At 42.0% G+C, this 25410-nt stretch overlaps 1 protein-coding gene and 1 pseudogene across 1 annotated transcript in view; one reads left to right on the forward strand and one right to left on the reverse strand.

The window, feature by feature from the left end:
- The first annotated feature begins 225 nt into the window (after positions 1-225).
- Positions 226-14555, forward strand: LOC132419367 (UDP-N-acetylglucosamine--peptide N-acetylglucosaminyltransferase 110 kDa subunit pseudogene; annotated as a pseudogene).
- LOC132419368 (metabotropic glutamate receptor 7-like) overlaps positions 3287-25410 on the reverse strand; it is a 58547-nt gene continuing 36423 nt past the window's right edge. Inside the window, exons 6-7 of the mRNA XM_069540399.1 lie at positions 6076-6151; positions 3287-3417 (exon numbers count right to left, since the gene is read on the reverse strand). The gene's annotated coding sequence lies outside the window, so the exon portion shown is untranslated. The remainder of the gene's footprint in view (positions 3418-6075; positions 6152-25410) is intronic.

Genomic DNA, 25410 nt, shown 5'->3' on the forward strand with positions numbered 1-25410 from the left:
AGTGGTTGAGAGTCCACCTGCCGATGCAGGGGACACGGGTTCGTGCCCCGGTCCGGGAAGATCCCACATGCCGCGGAGCGGCTAGGCCCGTGAGCCATGGCCGCTGAGCCTGTGCGTCCAGAGCCTGTGCTCCACAACGGGAGAGGCCACAACAGTGAGAGGTCCGCGTACCACAGAACAAAAGAAAATCTCCTTAGCCAGATTTCAAAAAAGCCTGTGGCCATTCCAATATGATCCAACATAGTGGAATATGATAGAAGGAAAATTGGCAAAGAAAGAGACGCTGGTCTTACCTGATGGAAGTGAAAATATCTCACTTTTGACAATTTTGCAAAAACCTATAATTACATGAATTAATTTCTAGGGTTCTTCATAGGACCTAAAAAGGAACCCATAGAGTTGTGGAACAACAATAGAAGCTTCTGTGATGAGAAGCCCGGGCACCGCAACAAAGAGTAGCCCCCGCTCGCCGCAACTGGAGAAAGTCTGCACGCAGCATTGAAGACCCAGCGCAGCCAAAATAAAAATAAAAAAATAAAAATAAATAAATTTATTTTTAAAAAAGTAATACTCAGGTTTGAGGCATGAGAAATATGATGAGGAGAAATTAGCTAATCCTTTCAGAACTTTTAAAATATCAAACTCAGTCTCTAAGATTTTAGCATTATATACAACATCGGTTACTTATTAGTGGTTTGGGAAGGCCAATTTAAAATTTTCTGATCTTACTGTATTGAAATTCACGGCCCTAATGTTTTCCACATTGACTGTATGAATGATGAAGTAAAGTCAATCATGTATTTCCTTTCCAACTAGGCAGAAAACAAAATTTTGAAAAGTGTTTGGACTACTGACTTTTGATTTCTTCTAAGGCAAGTGTATAGGTAATTTTTATTCCCTGATTAGGAGAAAAATGGTGGAAGAGGGCAGGGTTAAGAATGAAGATTTCAAGAGCGTGAGAGTTAGACGACCAACCAGAGTTCCTAAGGTTCGGTGCCTGTAACTGTCGCCGCCGCTTAAGCCTGCCAAAGCAGTGGTACGGCTGCTGCCCTCGTGTTTGCTACCTCTAGAAACATTCTTGCCAGTAGTGGCGGCAGCGGGACTCAATTACCCCCTTTTCTCACTCTCTCCAGAAGCTCCAGATGGCGTCTTCTGTGGGCAACGTGGCCGACAGCACAGAACCAACGAAACGTATGCTTTCCTTCCAAGGGTTAGCTGAGTTGGCACATCGAGAATATCAGGCAGGAAATTTTGAGGCAGCTGAGAAACACTGCATGCAGCTGTGGAGACAAGAGCCAGACAATACTGGAGTACTTTTATTACTTTCATCTCTACACTTCCAGTGTCGAAGGCTGGACAGATCTGCCCACTTTAGTACTCTGGCAATTAAACAGAACCCTCTTCTGGCAGAAGCCTATTCGAATTTGGGGAATGTGTACAAGGAAAGAGGGCAGTTGCAGGAAGCAATTGAGCATTACCGGCATGCATTGCATCTCAAACCAGATTTCATCGATGGCTATATTAACCTGGCAGCCGCTTTGGTAGCAGCAGGCGACATGGAAGGGGCAGTACAAGCTTACGTCTCTGCTCTTCAGTGCAATCCTGATTTGTACTGTGTTCGCAGTGACCTGGGGAACCTGCTCAAAGCCCTGGGTCGCTTGGAAGGAGCCAAGGCATGTTATTTGAAAGCAATGGAGACGCAACCGAACTTTGCAGTAGCTTGGAGTAATCTTGGCTGTGTTTTCAATGCACAAGGGGAGATTTGGCTTGCAATTCATCACTTTGAAAAGGCTGTCACCCTTGACCCCAGTTTTCTGGATGCTTATATCAATTTAGGAAATGTCTTGAAAGAGGCACGGATTTTTGACAGAGCTGTGGCAGCTTACCTTTGTGCCCTAAGCTTGAGCCCAAATCATGCTGTGGTACATGCCAACCTGGCTTGTGTATACTATGAGCAAGGCCTGATAGATCTGGCAATAGACACCTACAGGCGAGCTATTGAATTGCAACCACATTTCCCTGATGCTTACTGCTACCTAGCCAACGCTCTGGAAGAGAAGGGCAGTGTTGCCGAAGCAGAAGATTGTTATAATACAGCTCTGCGGCTGTGTCCCACCCATGCAGACTCTCTGAATAACCTAGCCAATATCAAAGGAGACCAGGGGAACATTGAAGAGGCAGTTCGCTTGTATTGTAAAGCATTAGAAGTCTTCCCAGAGTTTGCTGTTGCCCATTCAAATTTAGCAAGTGTATTGCAGCAGCAGGGAAAACTGCAGGAAGCTCTGATGCATTATAAGGAGGCTGTTCGAATCAGTCCTACCTTTGCTGATGCCTACTGTAACATGGGAAACACTCTAAAGGAGATGCAGGATGTTCAGGGAGCCTTGCAGTGTTATACTCGTGCCATTCAGATTAACCCTGCACTTGCGGATGCCCACAGCAATCTGGCTTCCATTCACAAGTATTCAGGGAATATTCCAGAAGCAATTGCTTCTTATCGCACTGCTCTGAAGCTTGAACCTGATTTTCCTGACGCTTATTGTGATTTGGCTCATTGCCTGCAGATTGTCTGTGATTGGACAGACTATGATGAGCGAATGAAGAAGTTGGTCAGCATTGTGGCTGACCAGCTGGAGAAGAATAGGTTGCCTTCTGTGCAGCCTCATCATAGTATGCTCTATCCTCTTTCTCATGGCTTCAGGAAGGCTATTGCTGAGAGCCACGGGAACCTCTGCTTGGATGAGATCAGTGTCCTTCATAAACCACCGTACGAACATCCAAAAGACTTGAAGCTCAGTGATGGTCGACTGCGTGTAGGATACGTGAGTTCTGACTTTGGGAATCATCCTACTTCTCATCTTATGCAGTCTATTCCAGGCATGCACAATCCTGATAAATTTGAGGTATTCTGTTATGCCCTGAGCCCAGATGATGGCACAAACTTCCGAGCGAAGGTGATGGCAGAAGCCCATCATTTCATTGATCTTTCTCAGATTCCATGCAATGGGAAAGCAGCTGATCGCATCCATCAAGATGGTATACACATCCTTGTAAATATGAATGGTTATACCAGGGGTGCTCGAAATGAACTCTTTGCTCTCAGGCCAGCTCCTATTCAGGCAATGTGGCTGGGCTACCCTGGGACCAGTGGCGTGCTTTTCATGGATTATATCATCACAGATCAGGAAACTTCACCTGCTGAAGTTGCTGAGCAGTATTCTGAGAAACTGGCTTATATGCCCCATACTTTCTTTATTGGTGATCATGCTAATATGTTCCCTCACCTGAAGAAGAAAGCAGTCATCGATTTTCAGTCCAATGGGCACATTTATGACAATCGGATTGTGCTGAATGGCATCGACCTCAAAGCATTTCTTGATAGTCTCCCAGATGTGCAGATTGTCAAGATGAAATGTCCTGATGGAGGAGACAATGCAGACAGCAGTAATACAGCTCTTAATATGCCTGTCATTCCTATGAATACTATTGCAGAGGCAGTTATTGAAATGATTAACAGAGGACAAATTCAGATAACAATTAATGGATTCAGTCTTAGCAATGGACTGGCAACTACCCGGATCAACATTAAGGCTGCCACTGGAGAGGAGGTTCCCCGTACCATTATTGTAACCACACGTTCTCAGTACGGGTTACCGGAAGATGCCATTGTGTACTGTAACTTTAATCAGTTGTATAAAATTGACCCATCTACTTTGCAGATGTGGGCAAATATTCTGAAGCGTGTTCCCAATAGTGTACTGTGGCTGTTGCGTTTTCCAGCAGTAGGAGAACCTAATATTCAACAGTATGCACAAAACATGGGCCTTCCCCAGAACCGTATCATTTTTTCACCTGTTGCTCCTAAAGAGGAACATGTTCGGAGAGGCCAGCTGGCTGATGTCTGCTTGGACACTCCACTCTGTAATGGCCACACCACAGGGATGGATGTCCTTTGGTCAGGGACACCCATGGTGACTATGCCAGGAGAGACTCTTGCTTCCCGAGTTGCAGCTTCCCAGCTCACTTGTTTAGGCTGTCTTGAGCTTATTGCTCAAAATAGACAAGAATATGAAGACATAGCTGTGAAACTGGGAACTGATCTAGAATACCTGAAGAAACTTCGTGGCAAAGTCTGGAAGCAGAGAACATCTAGCCCTCTGTTCAACACCAAACAATACACAGTGGACCTAGAGCGGCTCTATCTACAGATGTGGGAGCATTACGCAGCTGGCAACAAACCTGATCACATGATTAAGCCTGTTGAAGTCACTGAGTCGGCCTAAATAATGACTGTGTGCACAGGAGAATTACCCTGTACCTGAGCCTCAACCTTCTGGGGGAAAGGGAACTACTTTTTCCTTATCTGTACAATACCATGCTGCAGATGGGTGACAGACAATGATAAGAAATAGCACAGCCAGACTTGCTTCCTGCATGATCATGATCACGATAGGGAGAGACACAAGAGATGGGAAACTGCTGTTCCACAAGGAGTCTCCATAGAATTTTGCAGCAGCCAGGTGTCTGGAAGGTCTGGAAGGTAAGTGTGGAAGGTCTGATCTCCCTTGGTCTTCCATGGGATGGATGGTTAGTGTGGAAGGGAGATAGAGATTGCCCAGCCGTTCTGTGATTATCATGGATTGATTGAGTCTTCTGGATTAATATTTTTCTTTATATTTGGGGTATTGGAGCTTTTAAAAATGTTTGGTTTCAGGTATTTTTATTCATGTGAAGTGTATATGATTCTCTTGAGATAAGGTTTTAAGCTAAAATATTCCTTGTTTTAGTTTCTGAACTCTACAGATAAATGGGGACTTTGCTGGTGTAGTCTTTTTATAGGTTTTATAAACCACTTGAGCCTATATCAGTCATTTTAGTTTCTGACATAATGTTTGGAACTATCAGTGCCTTGTTGGTTTATAGATGATGGCTTAAATTCTTTTCCTGGTCCGTTTCCTTCTTCCCCTCCCCCCACTTTAAAAATTCTCCTGTAACTTGGCTAACAAAAAACCAAGTCTGATTCAAAACCTCCCAGAGCGTTTCTCTTAAACGCATCATCTGGTGCCAAATGAAGATCCTTAGGAGTGATTATTAATTCTGAAGGGCACAGTTGTGGTACTGTCACTGATGATAACGACAATGGATTTTTGGCCCAGAGTTTTGACCTATTTCACCAGTGTTTTACCGTTGACTGCCCCTCTGTGCTGCTTCCAAAAGTCATAGTGTGTGATAAGATTTTTACTTTCATTTCTAAAGTTTGTTTGTTTTTTTTAGTGAGTCCTGTTCTTCCTTTTTCTTTCAGCAGAAATGAAATCCCAGGTAAGTATAAGTATTCAAATATTTGATCAGTAAGTCACAGTTATCTCCAGTACATTAAATAACTTTCATCAAAAAACATGTTATAGGTAAAAAGCTCTGAGGGACCAGCTATGTATATGATAATTATGTTTCAGACCTTCTAGGGTATTATATATAATAACTTGTCTTCTGGACGTGGTCTTGAAGTCTTTATGGATCCAGCCTCAGTAGTAGTGAACTGCACTGCTACTTGGTTTGGAGTACAAATTAGACTTTAGCCCTCCTGGAGGTTGAGTTTTTGGTATTGAAAACCATAGGAGTGAAATTATTGTATTTCAACAAAGGATCGAGGGCTTGAGGCTTAAACAAGGCAACATATGTGTGGGAAGCAGTCAGCCTTGAGAGCAGGTAAGGACATGCCAGGCATGAGGCCGCTGCTCGAAGGGACTGTCCCTACTTGTTCCCCTCCTTATTCCATTCCATGGGAGATAAATCACCAGGGCCCAGAGATCAGAAAGAATGTAAAATGAGACAAGCAAAGCTGTCTCCCCCCTGCACATGCAGGTTATTTTTGATGCTTCTGGGTTTATGGGTTTCCTCCCAGGGAAGTTAACCTTGAGCCGAGACAGTCTGTAGGTAATGTAAACCACCATCTGGCAGCCTTCCGATTTCTAGTCTATATAATCTGCAACTGTAGCATAATAAAATTTGCCTTGCAACCATCAGTTGTCTTGGTCCTTCTGACCCCATCCGTCGTTGCTACTTTCAGTTCCTTACCCCTTCCCTTGTGACCCTGGGCGGTGAGATCCTCTTTCTCCGGCTGGTCCGCGGCAAGTGGCACTCGAACAGGGACCTGAAGCGTGAAGGCAATTAAAAGAAAAAGAAAGTGCAGGTAAGAGAACCCTTATGCAAAATATGTGTGGCCACCAGTAAAAGTGAAACTAATAGAGGCATAAGGCAATAGTCAGAAGTAAAATAAGATGGGGCCAAAGGGCTCAAAGGAGTGTGAATTATTTGCTCAGGTTTTACTTTCGATGCTTAAAGCTCGGGGTAATAAAGTTTCTACCTCACAGTTGACTGAATTTTTACAGCATATCCATGGTGTATCTCCCTGGTTTCCTGATGGCGGCTCTGTTGACATAGAAATCTGGCAGAAAGTTGGAGAAGATTTAAAAAATTATTATGAGTCTCGAGGGCCTACTCATACTCCTGTTGTTACATATAGTTTGTGGAATCTGATAAAAATATGTTTAGCTCCTTCTCATGATAGTGTTGATTTGAATGTAAAGTCAGAAAAACATAAGCCTCTGACAGAAGGAGAGACTGTATTATCAGCTACTGTGTCGCCACTTCCTAAACCGAAAGAGCTAATTAATTTAAATAGTTTAGATGAAGAGGAACATTTTGACTTAACAGATGAGGCTTGTAAACATAAAAGAGAGAACTATCCTGAGGATGATTTTCTAATGGCTGTGATAGATAAGTCAGTGAAAAAGCTGCAGGTTAATAAGGACTGTCTTGCTCAAAAATCTACATCTGTAAAAATGCTCAGTCCCTTGCAGCGCGCTGTACAAGGAGCCATAAAACGAGGAGAAGATCCTATTTTCTGTTGTCCCGTCATAGAAAGACCTGGTCCTAATAATCCTCAACAAGCTACTAGGGAGCATCAGGCTCTCCCTTTGAAAGTTTTGAAAGATTGAAAATCTGCCTGTGCTCAATATGGGCCCACTGCTCCTTTTACTGCTGCTATGGTTGACAGGAGAAGCTCTTCCCCCCGCTGATTGGAAGTCTATTGCACGAGCTTGTTTAAATGGTGGAGATTATTTAATATGGAAGTTTGATTTTTATGAACGGGCTGCTGAACAAGCAGAAAAGAATGCTGCCCATAATATTCCAGTTGATTATCATATGCTGATTGGGGAAGGACAGTATCTTTCTTTGCAAGATCAATTAACTTATCCCTTTGTTGCTTATCCTCAAATAAATCATTTGGCATTACAAGCCTGGAGGAAATGACCTTCTACACACAAAACTGAGGATCTTTCAACAATTAGACAGGGACCTGATGAACCATATGCTGATTTTGTAGATAGGTTGTCACAGGCAGTGGGGAGACTCCTTGTGGACGGACTCACTGGTACAATTGTAGTTAAGCAACTTGCTTTTGAAAATGCTAATAATGCGTCTCAGGCTGCGATTCGACCTTGGAGAAAACGGGGAACATTGGAGGATTATATTCGCCTTTGTGCAGACATTGGGCCTACTTATATACAGGGTGCTGCTGTGGCTGCAGCATTAACTAAAGTGGGGTTTAAAAACAATCAAAAGAAAACGAAGACTTGTTTTAAATGCGGAAAGGCAGGTCATTTTGCTAGCGAATGTAGATCTTTTAATTCTAACCCTAGTCCTTCCTTCCCTACTCAGAAACCTCCAGATGGTCAGAAAATCCCTGGTTTATGCCCTAAATGCAATAGGGGAAAACATTGGGCACAAGATTGTTGCTCGGTGGCCCACAAGGATGGGCCACCACTGTCGGGAAACTCCTCCCGGGGCCTTCCCTGGCCCCAACAAATAATAAGGGCAATGTCTGTGTATCCTCCTCAAATTATCAATCAGACATTAACCAAAAACAGAAACATACAATATCCTCGCTCTCCAGAGCAACACCAGGAAGCGCAGGACTGGAGCTCAGTACCTCCGCCCGATATGTATTAACTCCTGAAATGGGTCCTCAGGCCCTCTCTACGGGCATCTGTGGACCTTTACCCAAGGGTTTGATGGGACTATTATTGGGAAGAAGTAGTGTCACCATGAAAGGTTTAACTATTATGCCAGGAGTCACAGATTCTGACTATGAAGGAGAAATAAAAGTCATGGCACAAACTATTAAAAATACAACAATTATTTCTCCTGGTGATAAAATTGCACAATTGCTACTTTTGCCCTTTGTACCTCATGGACAAATTTTACAACATCAAAAGAGAGAAACAAAGGCTTTTGGATCGTCTAATGCTGCCTACTGGATTCAGAAGATAGGGAAAGAACGTCCAGAAATGAAATGAACCATTAATGGAAAGGTTTTTTCAGGTTTGTTAGACACTGGAGCTGATGTCTCTGTTATGACGCAGATACACTGGCCTAAACGTTGGCCCATTAGTCCTACTATTACAGAACTTCACGGAATAGGACAAAGTTCTTCTCCTATGCAAAGTAGTCAGTTATTATTATGGCAAGATAGTGAGGGCCATTCAGGACACTTCCAGCCTTATGTTTTGCCTGGGCTGCCTTTAAACCTCTGGGGCCGAGATATATTAAAAGAAATGGGAGTATTACTTTATAGTCCAAATTCTCAAGTCTCTAATATGATGTTGGATCAAGGATTTCTTCCCACAAAAGGGCTGGGAACAAATCAACAAGGAACTGTCCATCCTATTGATGTGAAAATAAAAAATGATAGACAAGGTTTGGGTTTTTCTTAGCAGCCTTGGATTCTCCTCCACTCACTGCTGATCCAATTACTTGGCTGACTGATGACCCTGTATGGGTGGACCAATGGCCCCTCACAAAGGAGAAATTAGAAGCTGCAGAACAATCAGTACTGGAACAATTAGGGCATTTAGAAATGTCCAGTAGTCCTTGGAATACTCCTATTTTTATTATCAAGAAAAAATCTGGAAAATATAGGTTATTACAGGATCTAAGAGCTGTTAATAAAACTATGCTAATAATGGGAGCTCTTCAACCAGGCCTACCCTCTCCAACAGCCATACCACATAATTATCATCTTTTAGTTATAGAGTTAAAAGATTGTTTTTTCACTATTCCTTTGTTTCCTGAAGATAGAAAACATTTTGCTTTTAGCTTGCCTGCCTTAAATTTTAAGGAAGCCATGAAGAGATTTCAATGGAAAGTATTGCCTCAGGGCATGGCAAATAGTCCTACATTATGCCAAAAATATGTGGCTCAGGCCTTGACTCCTGTGAGAAAAAGGTTTCCATCGTTATATCTCATACATTATATGGATGATATGCTTTTAGCCACTGATAATATTTCTTTATTAGAGACTGCTTTTCAATTTTTACAACAGTCCTTACAATCATTTGGCTTGGTCACTGCCTCAAAAAAATTCAAAGACAATCTCCATTTTTATATTTGGGAAAATATATTGATAACACTACTATTAGGCCTCAAAAACTGCAAATTCGAGTTGATAATTTAAAAACATTAAATGCTTTACAAAAATTACTTGGAGATATTAATTGGCTAAGGCCTTCCTTAAAACTTACTACTGCTCAATTACAGCCTTTGTTTGATATTCTTAAAGGTGACTCAGATCCTTCTTCTTCACGCTCTATGACTCCAGAAGGATTTCAAGCTTTACAAATAGTCAATAAATCTATCAGTTCTACACAATTAACTAGAATTCATACTCACCTTCCAATTTTCTTAATAATTTGTCCAACTCCTCATGTGCCTACTGCCATCTTATGGCAAACTGTTGGAATTATTGAATAGATCCATATGAAAACTACACCCTCTAAAGTTATTAACCCTTATTATGAACTTATTAGTAATTTAATAATGCAAGGTAGAACTAGATGCTTACAACCTATAAGTATAGAACCTTCTCAAATTATTATCCCTTATTCAGTTAGTCAACAAAATTGGCTTTTTCAACATAGTCATGAATGGGGTCTTGCTCTTGCAGGATTTTCAGGTACCTTGGAACGCCATTACCCTGCTGATAAATTGATCCAGTTCAGCAAACTTAACTCATATCTTTCCTTCTATAATTAGGCAACAGCCTGTTCCTCATGTACCTTTGGTTTTTACGGACGGTGCTTCTTCAGGAGTGGCTACTGTAATCATTGACGACGGAACAAACCTCATTAAAGAAACTTCCTTGACTTCAGCTCAACGTGTTGAACTGTATGCTGTCATCATGTCTTTTAAACATTTGCCTTCTATGTCTTTAATTTGTTTTCTGATAGTAAATATCTTATTAGCTTGTGATTTCTTCTGGAGACTGCGACCATAGGACATACTAATAACCCTGAATTATCATCCTCTTTTCGTTTGCTTCAACAGCTTATTCGTTCCCATGATGGTCCTGTTGCAGGTCTGTATATCCGTGCTCATTCTAACTTGCCTGGTCCATTGACTAAACTTAATGCGACTGCAGATGTTTTAACTCGATCTAAACGTGATCTTTATCCTGTACATTTTCCTCCCAAGAATAGAGTTGAAGTTACTCCTCCTCCTCAATCTCTTTTCCCTAAAGCAGGACATGTCCCAATTTACCATACTCCTCCTTTCCGTTCGTCATGCTGTCAAGAATGGCTAATGTACTGCATTCATTATCTTCATACTGTTGATACTCATGGTCCATGTCCTGGACACCCTCATATTATGGTAAGTTATGATCAAACTGCTTCACAAGCAGCACAGCCGTTGCACGCTTTACACCGTCAGTCGGCGGCTACATTACACACACAATTTTCCCTTACTCGTGAAGCCGCCCGACAAATTGTTAAGCAATGCCCACAATGCTTACCTCACCTTCCTGTTCCACATTATGTTGTTAATCCTCGTGGATTATTACCTAGACATTTATGGCAAATGGATGTTACCCATATCCCGTCTTTTGGGAAATTACAGTTTGTTCGTGTCACTATCGATACTTACTCTGGTTTCCTCTGTGCTACAGCACAGACCGGAGAAGCTACTAAACATGTTATCACTCATTTATTACACTGTTTTGCTTTCATGAACCTTCCCAAAATTATTAAAACAGATAATGGGACCGCTTACTCTAGTGCTGCTTTTGCAACATTTTGTAATTCATTACAGAATTACCCATATTACAGGCATTCCATATAACCCTCAAGGACAAGGTATTATAGAACGTGCAAATAGATCTTTACAGCTAACTATTGAAAAAATAAAAAGGGGGGAATTGTATAGAACAACGCCACATAACCTTATAAATCATGCTCTGTTTATTTTAAATGTTCTCACTGTTGACAAATTTGGCTGCTCTGCAGGGGAAAGGTTGGTGGCTGAGCCAAGATTGGCCTCTCAATCTCCGGAGGTCCTCTGGAAAGATCCGTTAACCAGCACTTGGCGTGGTCCTGATCCTGTGTTGATTTGGGGATGTGGTCACGTGTGTATCTTTCCCAGATCAGCGCCTGGACCTTGCTGGCTTCCTGAGCGCTTAGTCAAGCAAATAGATGGCTCGCCACAGCGCACAACTAGTTCAGAAGATGAAGAAGCTCTGCATCTCTCTCGAAAATTTGACAGTGTTGATTCAGAAAGAGAAGAGGAAGAGAAGACCACTTGCCAGGACGACTCAAAGGAGTGATGTTCCAACTTGGGGACAAATTAAACAACTGGTTTCATGAGCTCAAGAGTCAGTGAAACAACAGAATAATCCTGTTACACCTGTAACTTTATTTTTGGCTATGTTGGCAACCATTTCACGTGTTCCCTCTGTTAATGCAGCAACTTACTGGGCCTATGTACCTGATCCTCCACTATTACAACCCATATCTTGGTCTGAAGCAGAGTTTCCTGTATTTTACAATGATAAGTGTTTATGGGCCTCTTATTGGGAATATAAAACAAACCAATATGTCTGTAAATTATACTAAGTGGTTTAGTACCCATCCTGTCTGTCTTAGCCCATTGAATCTGGAAACTGGATGTGTAAAGGCTATTAGTTATGAGCATACAGATGTTTATGAGGGAACGGATCAATCAATTAGTTTGTCCGGCTCTCCAGGCATCCTTCGTTTTACAGGAACCAACATTACTCTTATATGCCCGGCTACCAGCCGACGAGAGGATCTTAAGGATACCATCATTTGGTATAAAATGGGCAACCTCTTAATATTAGAGGTCAAATCTCATACGCCTCACCACTTAGGGATTCCGCTATTACTATAGCCAAGGTTACAGGTGAAGATTCAGGAAATTATTTCTGTATGAAGCATTTATTTACTTGGAGGACAAGGGATATTTATAGCTGGACATAAGGTTACTATGCTTAACAGAAAATCAAAAAATCAATTTCCTCCCCTTATGACCGTTAACTTTCCTGGATCCAATTTTGAACATTGCAATGCATCTTGGAATAATAAACAAATATACCAAGGTGTCAATTCTTATCTCTTCTATTCCCATCATAGATAGGTTTATCACATTTCAAGAGAACTGGGATATATGGAAACTAGCTCTAACTTATTCCAATACACCTGTTAGAACTTGTGTTACTCCTCCATATACACGTTTGTGTGGTTCTATTAACATTGGTAATTCTTCCAAAGGAGGATATAATATTAGTTGTGTTAATTGTACTTTTAGCAGTTGTATGTTCCCTTCTGCAGGAACGCAATCTGTGCTTATACTAAAGCAACCCATATATGTTATGGTGCCTGTACATCTGAGAGAACCTTGGTATGAAGATACTGGAGTACAGGCATGGGTGGAACTCTCTAAAGCTTTGCAGAGAAGGAGACGCTTTCTTGGGTGGCTAATAGTAAGTTTACTTGCCTCAGCTGCTCTGTCTGCTACCGCGGCTACTGCCGGTCTTGCTCTTTCACAGAGTATTCATCATGCTCACTTTACTAATCAGTTATCTCAACATACCAGTCTTGCTTTATCTTTACAAAGTCACATAGATTAACAGATTAATAACAAGTTAGATGAATTTAAAAACGCAATTTTGGGGATTGGAGATCAGATGGCAGCATTAAAATTGAGGATGCGTTTAGCTTGTCATGCAAAGTGTACATGGATGTGTGTTACTCCTTAAAAGTACAGTGACTGTATTTGGGAATGGGAAAAAGTAAAAATACATCTGCTGAGTGGTCAGATAATATTAGTCTTGATCTTAAGAAATTAAATGCTGAAATTCAGGATATACAAAATGCACATCTTGATGATAGTTCGCCAGAAGATGTAATTCAAACTTTACTGGACCATTTAAAGTGGTTAACTCCTCAGTCTTGGATTACCGGAAGGTTGTCAGGATTTATTACCCTGGCCATAATTTGCCTATTATTGATATTAATCTTCTCATGTCTGTTTCGTATCCTCATGCAACAGTATACTACTCTCGGCACTAAACTTCATGGAATTATTTTGCAGCAAAAGTTAAAAAATAAAAAAGGGGGACCTGTGGGAAGCAGTCAGCCTTGAGAGCAGGCTACAGACATGCCAGGCATGCCGCCGCTGCTCGAAGGGACTGTCCCTACTTGTTCCCCTCCTTGTTCCATTCCATGGGAGATAAATCACCAGGGCCCAGAGATCAGAAAGAATGTAAAATGAGACAAGCAAAGCTGTCTCCCCCCTGCACATGCAGGTTATTTTTGATGCTTCTGGGTTTATGGGTTTCCTCCCAGGGAAGTTAACCTTGAGCCGAGACAGTCTGTAGGTAATGTAAACCACCATCTGGCAACCTTCCTTTTTCTAGTCTAGATAATCTGCAACTGTAGCGCAATAAAGTTTGCCTTGCAACCATCAGTTGTCTTGGTCCTTCTGACCCCATTCGTCGGTGCTACTTCAGTTCCTTACCCCTTCCCTTCTGACCCTGGGCGGTGAAATCCTCTTTCTCCGTCTGGTCCCCAGCACACATGAATATATGTTTTTGTCTTGCTGTACTGCACCTGTGCTGTCTAGTAACAGATATTTTGTCTGCTAGTAGTGTTCTAGATTATGTCTTTCCAAAGCGCTGAGGCAGTGCACCTATTCTGTAGTTGCAGCTGATGCCTGAATGTAGCCTAGCTGACAAATTATTGATTAATAAGAACTTGAATTTCTGAAAGATTTGTACTGTTAACCAAAATCTGAGCAAGGAGTCTCAAATGTAATTCTTAGCCAGAATTACATGTTAATGAACCATTTAACAGTGTAAATCAAGGAACATCAGTGTAAGGATTTCTTTTAATTTATTTTTTACCTGCTTGAAATATCAGTTAAAGTTTGCCAGCTTGGTTGCAGATGAACGGACGTTTGAAGTTCACCAAACTACTTAATGTGGGATAGGATAATAGACTTCCAGCGCCCTCAAGGCTGTGACCTTGCAGCCATTTTACATAGCACATCCTCCTCCTATAGGGATGAACCTTTCCCTGGCCCGAAAAGTGGCAGCTCTGTTGAAGCTTTGCTTATTGTAACAGGCTTCTGTTTCCAGGTTACATGTCTGTGGAAGACTTAATTCTGAATAGAGATATAGATATTACTGGAAACTAATTGTTTTTTCTATTATACTCTGCTTTATCAAAAAAGTAAAACATTTAAATTGTGCTACAGAAATTCAGATGTTGTCTTGCAATCTTTAAACAATAAATGAATGAGTTGCCCTTAAAAAAAAAAAAAAGAATTAAGCAGTTAGGCTTTGTGGGCCATATACAGTTTCTGTAACTTCTCCTACCCTTTTTTCTTCAACAACCTTTCTAGACGTGAGACGTTATTAGCTCACAGTCCCACAGATCCAGGCTGAGAGCCTGATTTGATTTGTGGCCATTATTTGCCGATTCCTGCTCTGCGTCCTTACTGAGGAGGGGGACTATGTTGGAGTAATCACTTCTTTGAATCAACTATTGGTCTTCTGGGGCTTGTCCTTACTCTCCTACAGTCTCTAATCAACATGGCATCCAGAGAGATCTTGTTAAAAGTGAGATCATGTCACTTAAGTCTCTTCAATGGCTCCTTCACAGGAAAAGCAAAGTCCTCAAAGCGCGTCCACAGCCCTAGAAATGTGGGCCTCTGTTTTCCTGTCTGTTTCCTTCTCCTCTCCACTTTGCTCCCTCTGTTTTCCACACACTGACATCCTTTCTGCTCCTTGGATACTCCAAGCCCACTCTTGCCTCATTGCCTTTCCATCTGACTGTTCCCTCTGCTTGTACTATTCACTTCCCAGATATGCACCTTGCTCCCTCTCACAACCTTAAGTTCCCTCTTATATTTTATCTTCCCCAGAAAGCCCTCATCGATCACTTAGTTTCAGATCGCAGTCTCCTCCTACCAGCTAACAATCTCCATCTCCCTTCCCTGCTTGCTGTTTCTATCCAACACTTACCTGATACACTATTCTATTCATTTATTTAATTTTTATTTACATATTTATACTTATGATTTTTTTTTTTTTTTTTTTTTTTTTTTTTGCGGTACGCAGGCTTCTCACTGTTGTGGCCTCTCCCATTATGGAGCACAGGCTCCGGACGCAGAGGCTAAGCGGCCATGGCTCACGGGGCTAGCCGCTCCGCGGCATGTGGGATCTACATGGACTGGGGCACGAACCGGTGTCCCCTGCATCGGCAGGGGACTTTCAACCACTGCGCCACGAGGGAAGCCCTATACTTATGATTTTATATTTGCTTATTTACTTTTGTCTCCCCACTCAGCTCAAGAGAGACTATATTCATCTGTGTTAATCACTGCTGTGTTTCCTGCACATGCCTATAAATCATACTGAAGAATGGTGCCTGAAATTTGGTAAGGGATCAATCAATTTTCTTGGCTGGATGAAGAAATGTGTTCATAAATTAATGAACAGATCTTCGGGGCTTCTGACTTGAGGACTAATGGGAAGAGGATGGCAAATGGTTGGGACAGGGTACTGCAAGAAGTAGTATTTGGAGTACTCTGATAGCTATCCTAACAGATAAGATTGTGTTCATTTAAGTAGTTCTAATGAGAGAGCTGGGAACTAGGGACACACAGCATTAAGATTTTTATAATGCATTCTGCAGAGTTCTTTTTAAGTCTGTACAAATATCATTGAAAATATATGCATACATATACACCTCTGTTACTTTAATTAGTGCCTTACGAGAGCCCCTCAAGGAAGGAGTAGTAGCAACTCTCAGTATCCTTCCTTTATGATGAGCTTAATTTATTCAAAGTTACATCATAATTTATTTGTAACTGTGAAACTAGACTTAGTTATTGAATAAACCCTCCCTAGAAACATATGACATTAATAAAACCAACAAAACTTTGTTCAGTTTCCAATGATAGACACACTACAGACTCAATTATGGGCCATCCAGTTTAATGAAGGGAAGAAGTGATTGAACAAATATAGAGCAAACAGAATATGAAGTTTTATCCTCCATTAATATTAGTAACGGATAGTGTGGGCTCCAATGGCTTCAAGATAGCTTGAGACCATCATCTCTGTGTCATGGGCAGGGGGATGTTCAGTCAGGGTGTCTTTCACTGTCACTGAGAAAAATTTCCATAATATATAATGATACCTACTGAAACTGAAATGGGGCATTTGGGTAATAAGGAATCCATTAGCATATTTTTCCCGAAGCCTTGACTACAAAATGAAGACAGTAGATTTGGACACTTTCAGCCATGAAGAAGTTGTTTGGATATTCATCCTTATGCCTAATGAAATAAGCTTATTTCATCTCTGCAGCTTCCCATATACCATTTTCCCACTTCTGTTTTATGTTTGGAAAGACTTTTAGAAATTGAAAGTCAAGTTAAAAAGTGAGTGACAACTTAAATGATATATGGAATATTTTGCTGACTTACAAGAGCATGCAGAATTAAATATGACCCAGTTCAAATGTTTATTTTAATGTGTATGTTGAGGTGGTGTTTTCAAGGTGCCAGAAAATGAGAATTCACCTTCCAGTGTGTGTTACCAGTTCTGTTCATTGCACAGAATCATCTTCATAAAACATAGTGTTTTCTATGTACCTGGTATATATCTCAATTAGTTTGAAGAATTTCTCAGATACCTCTTAATATGTAGTGCTCCAATTCCAATCTTGCCATGTCCTGTACCAGTGACACAGCACACAGGAGTTTTATTTCTCTTTATTTCTCTGGGTTGTTCAGAACCCAATGAAAGAACAATGGAATGGGATCCAAGAGATCAGGGTTCTTGTCCCAGATTTACCATAAAATAACTGTGTCCTCTTGGGAAAATTATAGTCATTCTAGGTCCCTTTTCTTTACTTTGACAGAGCTGTACTAGATGACCCCAAATAATATAGCACTCTTTCAGTAGTCGCTTAGATGTTATTGGTATTCTGAAACAAATGAAGACAATGACACATGGAGCTGTGCAACATCTCTGTAACTCTGTTGTCTTAGAGTTGCCTCCATTTGACAGATGATAAGATGACTGTGCATAGAAGTAGATGTTTGGAACCAGCGGTTCCAAAGTAAGTGGAGGTAAACCGCAAATTTCCTTCCTTCCTGAAGCTCACTTAGCCAAAACATAGGCTTCTGAATATTAAGCTGTAAAGCATATTATCAGTACATTTTAAAAGAAGCTATTCTTCTAGGATTTCCAATTAATAGCAGGAGGTTTTGAAATTCTTGAAAGATCATCTGATTTTGTGAGATTTGCAGCTCTATTTTCCTGTCAAGCAAGTTGTATTAGTGCCAGACAATCATCTGAGCTTCTGGATGCTTCTCTGAACCTCTTGAAGTTTTCTTCTTGCTATCTGAAATTCATGCCAGATAAGCCTTTTTCTAGAGCATATGTACAGACTTGTGTATTTTTATATAGGAAAGCGATGCAGTGAGTCAAGTCGGGGGTTAAGCCCTATTCTCAGAGTGGTATTGAGCTCCTGGTGAAATATAATCATCAGTTCGTCAGAATCGAAAAGCAGTTATCTCAGGTGTATAATCCCATTAACTATTTATACATTTACGTATGATACATGTATTTATTGTACCTATGAGGTGTGTTCTCTTTTGGAAGTACAAAGCTCTTAGAGACATAGGTTGTTCATTTTTTTGTTTTCCCACAAATACTGTGACCCTTTGAGCAGGAAGGTCTATATTTTACTAACATCTAGAACCAGCAGTTAACACGGTGTCTAAGATGTAGTCAATAAATATGAAATAGATAAATGAACACATTTTTATGTAAGGGCCAGGACATGGACAAATAGAAATTTTTCGTTTTCAGTCACAAAGCAACAACAGACATAAAAATGATACAACAAGTGCTACGGTCATTCAAAGAAGGCATAGAATAGATAGAAGGATCTCCTCTATGGCACAGGGAACTATATTCAATATTTTGTAATAACATCTGTATGGGGCACCTGCTCCACACCAGGCCCTATGACAGGTGCTTACATACTTTCCCTCTCCCCCATCCTATGGGGAAAGTACCTCTGCTATAGATTTAACATTTGCCTCCCCCAAAATTCATATGTTGAAATCCTAACCCCCAAAGTGATGGTATCAGGAGGTGTGGCATTTGGGAGGTGATAAGGTCATGAGGGTAGAGCCCTCATGAACAAAATTAGTGCCCTCATAAAAGAGACCCCACAGAGGTCCCTCGACCTTTCTGCCATGGGAGGTTACAGAGAAAACACGCCAACTGTGACCCAGGAAGAGGAGACTCACCGGACTGTGAATCTGCACGCACCCTGATCTTAGACTTCCAACCTCCAGAACTATGAGAAATAAATTTCTGTTTTTCATAAGCTACCCAGACTCTGGTATTTTGTTATAGCAGTCCAAATGGATTACGATAACCTCTGTCCTTAGGTTTCAGACCCAGAAACTCAACTTTGTAGAGGTTACGAGGACCCTAAAGCCACTCAACCAGGCAGAGGCAGATTTGAAATTTAAGTCTCCAATTCCACATGTAAGTCTATCAGACCCTGTCTCCAGACATGATGTCATGAACAAGAGCTAATGCAACAAAGAGTTTACATGCAGCAAAACAATTAGCAAACAAAGTAAGAATATAGTAGACCGACTGTTTTGGTCACCCAATAGCCATTCACCACTCTTCCAGTTGAACAGAAGCCATGCCCCGTGGGCACATTCAGCCCTGCTGTTTTCACTTCCCAGATTTGAGGGGTAGGAAATTATTATCCCTCCTGGCCATCAGCACCCTGACCTCTACCACCCACCGGGCCAGCTTCAAGAACAGCTGGATCCACCTGTTCAAGTGAAACAGGTCTGCTCTCTGTGGTGTTGGCTTCTAGTTCCAGCAGCTCTCCCCACATGATAGCAAAGCTGGCTCCCAGCGGTTGCAAGCATGAATCCTACCAGCCTAGCAGTCCCAACAGATACCTTTTAAGTATTTTTTCCCCAAAGCTCCAGTTAAAAGTCCTAGGCTGATTCCAATTTGATCTGCTCTGGACAAACATTTTCTTTAGAACCTAGAAGGCTGCCAGACAAAATACAGGATGCCCGCCTCGTTAAAGCTGAACTTCAGATAAACAGTAATTGTTTTAATAGAAGTATGTTGCATGCAATGTTGAAGACACCCTAAAAAGTCGTGGTTTTCACCTAAGGTTCAGCTTTAACTGAGCGCCCCGTGTGGGCTTTGCCAGCTGTGGTGGGCGCTGAGCGGGGTCGGCGGGGACGGGGGGGAGGGGAGGGGGGAGACGGTGACCCGAGCCGGGTTGTACACCCAGCCCGCAGCGTGCAGGGAGAGAGGGGCAGCCTCGTCTCCGCTGCAGGAGCTGAGACGGGGAGAAGGGGAGCGCCCCAAAAGGAAACCAGCTGCCCCTCCCAGGAGAGAGGAGATGGCTGTTCAGCAGCCAGAAACAGCAGAGGAGCCCGAGCACAGAAGCGGCGGCCTCTGAAGACGCGGTGCACATATTTCTGGTGTGCGAGGGGCACGCGGGCCGGTCCGTGGGAAAGAGGGGAGCCCGCGCCGGCCCCTCCGCCTCCCGAGCCTGTGCGTTTCCCTAAAAGAGCAGCAGCTGTGCAAACTGACCGTTCGCAGTTGTGATAAATCGCCTTAGGAAAGCACTTCGATTAAAGTTACATCTAAATAGAACGCAAGAAGTCACCCCTGAACAAATCAATTGCGAGAGGGGCAGCTCTGGGCGCGCACCCACCCCGCTGCTGTTTTGCTTTCCCCGCAGGACGAGGGGCCGCTCACTGGGTCGCGGGGACAGCGCGCTGTCTCAGCTGGGGAAGAGGCGCTTCCTCAGGACACACGCAAAACCCAAAGTGTGAAAGGAGGCCTTTATTCCATTCCTTTGGGGGATTTCTTAATGACGTAAAGCCCAACTTGGTTTCAGATCTGCCTGTCGTTTCCATGACAGAACTTTCCTGGGGGGTCCACCAGCAGCGGGGTGGCCAGGCGCCACAGGGCTGTGCTCTCCTTCCCAAGCCAGTTCATCTCCATCTGTAGCATTTTCAGAGAAACTCTCGGATAGGTTTTCTCCAACAGGTTCTTTTTCCTTCAGTTTATAAAGTCATTCTCCTGCACAAAATGAACGGCCTGAAGACATCACTGAGCCTCTTTTTCTCCCAGGGTCAGGGCCAGCACGGCCCCCAGACCACAGGGGCGCAGGACCTCACAATGGGCTTCAGGCCTTCCCCTCCCCTCCCGCCCCTCCCACCCTGCCCTACCCCTCCCCTCCTCCCCTGCAGAAATCACATCCCTTTCTCCAGACTCCCCACTTCAGCTTGAATTCCAGCAGATTTTTACCCTGCCAGTTAGTAATTCAGGACTAATTAGGTGATTGCTTTCATTTATGGTAGCAGTTGGGGTGGGGGTGGGGGGGTGGGATGAAATGGCTTTGCCCCTATTCTTGTTGGAAAAATAAATCACACCTACTGTCACTTGAGATCTTATTTTGGCCCCCAATCAAGCAAATTAGCAGCGTGGTTCATTTCCCCAGCATTCACTCCTGAACAGACGGCAGTGCCCTGGAACATGGCTTAGAGCTGTGTGGTCAGTGCAATTGTTTGGGGCTGTTTGTGCCGACAATGAGAGGAGACGCCTGTCTCCCAAAAGAAGAGTGGCCCTTGTCTTGCTTAGGCCAACGAGCTGCCCGGAGCGCTGTCCGCCTGGCTTCTGAGGAAGATGTACACCGCCGTCTAGTGGATATGGGGGCTCACTGCAGTGTGTTCGCTCTCCCGCCTTTCCTTCTGGCTGGTAAGGACAAGCAATAATGCTTCTTGTAAATTCCTAAAAATAGGGAGGTCTCATTATATCACCAGGAGTGAAATGTTTGCCTCAATGTCTGTAATGAAAGTGCAACCCCATGCTTGCATAACGTCTGTCTTGTCAGTAGCCCTCTTTCGTCCCGATGTTTAGGTCCAAGACAGGATTGTCATTGTCTGAGCAATGGGTATCTCTGTGAAGCTGGGTAGTTCTCCCCTGTCCCAAGTAGTGTGGGAGGAGACAGTCAGCACCTTCAGAGGCGCCTTCCTCTCTGCAGCCTCGCCATCACTGCTCATCTCACCCACAGGAAGCCCTATTCCAAAGTGCACAGGGTAGAGGCGTTCGAAAGTTGGCTTGTTCAACCAGGGGCATTGCCACTTCCCAGCGGGAGCCACAAACACACCCACATCCTAAGACTCTTTTCAGTCTTGGTGTTGAGGGAGTTCCCACTCTGTCCCCTGCCTACACACAAGTCAGCGTCTTTTTCCTTTCCACTCATTCTACCTACATGAAGAGCATGTTGATCTCCCCAGTTTTAACACAGGAACCATGATTTTCTTGGGTTTTGTGTACTGGTGGGGGGGGGAGATTGAGAGAGAGAGCAAGTACATCCCAATATGGAAGGGCTTGGGGCCGTGGTTCTCCATCAGGGGCAATTTTGCACCCAGGAGACATTTGAAAGTGTCTTGGGACACTTTGGATGGTCACAGCTTACGCGAGGCTAAATGTCCTTCCATCACAGGACAGGCCCACAGCAAAGAAGCATCCAACCCCACCCAGCAGTCGTGCTGAGGCTGAGAAAGTCTGGTTTAGGCTCGCAGATATCGCCCTCCAGCAAGCCGGTGAGAACACTGATTGTCCTCAAATGGCCCACACTGCAGAGGCTGTGGATAGATAATATAAGTCAAAAACCTAAATACACTATTATTCCACAGAGTTTTAAGGTATATTAAAAACATTGTGATAGGATGTTTCAAAAATTATGGTACAATCCCCTTTCACAGCCTCATTCCTGAGTCACCACTTCAGCAGGACTGGGCTTTGGCATACTCAACCCACATGATGAGACAATAGCAAAAGAGCTTGATGGCTCAGTTGCCGAGGACTAGCCCACTAGGTTCTGAAGACAAGTGGACCAGGTGCTCCCACTGTCCAAGCCAACCACCGAACCTGTGAGTGAGGCTATCTCAGACCAGCTCTCACTCAGCTGATCCATCAGTTGACTAAAACTGCATGAAAGAGCCCACATAAAACCAAAAGTAAAACACTACCCAGATGAATCCAGTCCCAAATTGCCAAGTAATTGCTATTTTAAGCCACTAAGTTTTTTGTTGTTGTTTTGTTTTTTATATCTTTATGGGAGTATAATTTCTTTACAATGGTTTGTTAGTTTCTGCTTTATAATAAAGTGAATCAGTTATACATATACATATGTTCCCATATCTCTTCCCTCTTGTGTCTCCCTCCCTCCCACCCTCCCTATCCCACCCCTCTAGGTGGTCACAAAGCACCAAGCTGATCTCCCTAAGCCACTAAGCTTTGAGGTGGTTTGTAATACAGCAAAAGCTAATCTATACTATAATACGATTTGGTCAAGTGGGTTTATCCTTGAGAATGCAAGGTTGGTTCAGTATCAGCCAGTCAAATCATGTGATTCACTATATTAGTTAAATAAAAGGAGAAAATCATATCATCATTCTTTTTAGATAGAAGAGATAAAAAACATCCCATGAGGTTCAAAATCTATTGGGTAGGGTAAATTTTATAAAACTAGATCCAAATAATAACTATCTTTCCTTGATAAAGGCTATATACCAAAAATACATGGCACATGTATACACTAACAAAAATTATTATACTAGTAATTTTTTTAAAAAATTAGCATTTCCTTTAAGGAGAGAATTGAGATAAAGATTTCTAACATTACTGGTCTATTGGAACCGACCTTTTTGGAGCTGTGTATTGAGAGAAATAGAAAGAGAGAGAAGGTTTAGAAGAATACAGATAAAAATGTCATATTTATAGATTGTTTTGATTATGTATTTCATTGGAAACACAGGAAAATCAATAAGCTATTAAATCTAAGAAAAGAGCTCAACATAGGGGCTGGAAAAAAATTAATACACCAAAATCAATTGTGTTCCTCCATAGCATCAATATCTAGATACAATACAAGATGAATTTACCACAGTAACAAAACCTATAGAGAGTATGGGGTTTCACCTAATAAATTATGCAGAAAATCTTCATAATGAAAACTTTATTAGAGGACACATGAGTAAAAGAAATATATATCACAGGTATGGATGAGATGACTTACTATAATAATATAAATGTCCTTATATTAATCTATAAAATTAAATGCAACTGTAATAAAAGGCCAAGCTCTTTTTTTTTGAGGGACAGCATAAAAAAGTGATTCTAAAATGTATCTGGGGGACTTCCCTGGTGGTGCAGTGGTTGAGAATCCGCCTGCCAATGGAGGGAACATGGGTTCAATCCCTGGTCCAGGAAGATCCCACATACCACGGAGCAACTAAGCTGGTGCACCACAACTACTGAGCCTGCGCTCTAGAGCCTGGGAGCCACAACTACTGAGCCCGCGCGCCTAGAGCCTGTGCTCCGCAACAAGAGAAGCCACTGCAATGAGAAGCCTGAGCACCGCAACGAAGAGTAGACCCCGCTCGCTGCAACTAGAGAGAGCCTGAGTGTAGCAACGAAGACCCAATGCAGCCAAAAATGAATAAATTAATTAATTTTTAAAAATGCAGATTAACAGCATGTGGTGACAAAGGATATAGCGAGAGAAATTCCAAGTATTGCTGGTGAGGGGAAAATGGTACAGCTATTCTGGGGAGGAATCTGTGAAATAAGGCATATATATGACTTCTACCTCAGCTATTCCACGGCTGCACTGTTACTCTGCACTGTTACTCAAGGGGACATGTGGAAAGAGTGTATTAATGCTTTATGGTGGACATAAAGTGTTGAAAATAGCCTAAGTATGTATCACCAGGGTAATGGATAAGCAAAACATGGTATCAACATATGGTGGAATATTAGACAGTGGCCAGAAGCAATAATTTCTATGGAGCAACACAGACAAATTTTAAAACAATAATTCTGTGTAGAAAAAATAAAAGAATAGGATGTGATTCTTAGTCGATACTACTTTTGCAAAAATGAGAAAATACAAAACAATTCGGTATTTCAAATATATACATATGTTTAAAATAACTATGAAAGGTGAGTTGGGAAATTACATATTAAATGGCCCAAATGGTGCTATATAGGGGAAAATAAAGGAAATAAATCTGGCAGAGGAACGTCGGGGCCAAAACCAATCTTAAAAGTATTAGAAAACAGAGTGACCATACACACTGATGATAGAGTGACATGAACTGAGGCATATGGTCCCTTTTGAGTAAATGCCTTAAATACAAACTAAAAAAATAATGTCATAAGATTTACAAGCACTATAAAAATATTTAGCAGTATTGCAGTAGATAGTAGAAATATATTACCTTTCAACTTAAATAAAAACAAGACTGATGAAATATCATCTTTGTTCCCATGTCGTCCATGCTAAGGAAGAAATAATAAATCAGCTTTTAAGATAGAATTTTTTACAATGAGAGCTAAAAAACAAACAAAAAGAAACCCTAACTGTTTATCCCATGAAGGGAGAAAAAAACAATTTGAAAAGTCAGAGTAGAACTCTCTAAGGACAATATTTAACATCAATTTTTGTAAAACAGAATTTTAAGAAGCTGGTTTTGAATTGTTTATAGAGTTTCTAATTAGCATGCTGAGGAAATACAGGGTCCATCTTAATCCAGAAGCAAATAAAAAGTTCTGACTCTTAAAATTCTAGGCTCTAGAGTAGGTGCGTGCTGGTGTGCTGGTGTGTATGTGTGTGTGTGTGCACATTTGCTGTGTGTTTTCAATAAACTCAAGAGTACATAAGCGTGTATGTTATTACATTGTAACAATTCTTGAGCAAGTCTAACTGAAGGTCAGTAGCAAACAAGTAGATGCCGCTTGGGTGGCCCCCCAAACTCTCAGGTAATGTGCAGATCTGGCTTGGCAATCATGTTCTGCTTTTAGACATAATGCATTTTTATGTTCTTGTTAGCATTGAAAGACTAACTTGAATATTCTGCAACTGATGAAATGGACAACAGAGCAGTAACCTAGAGTTTACATGTATT

The sequence above is a fragment of the Delphinus delphis genome, unplaced genomic scaffold, assembly GCF_949987515.2.
Source record: "Delphinus delphis unplaced genomic scaffold, mDelDel1.2 scaffold_452, whole genome shotgun sequence".
NCBI classification, from domain to species: Eukaryota; Metazoa; Chordata; class Mammalia; order Artiodactyla; family Delphinidae; genus Delphinus; species Delphinus delphis.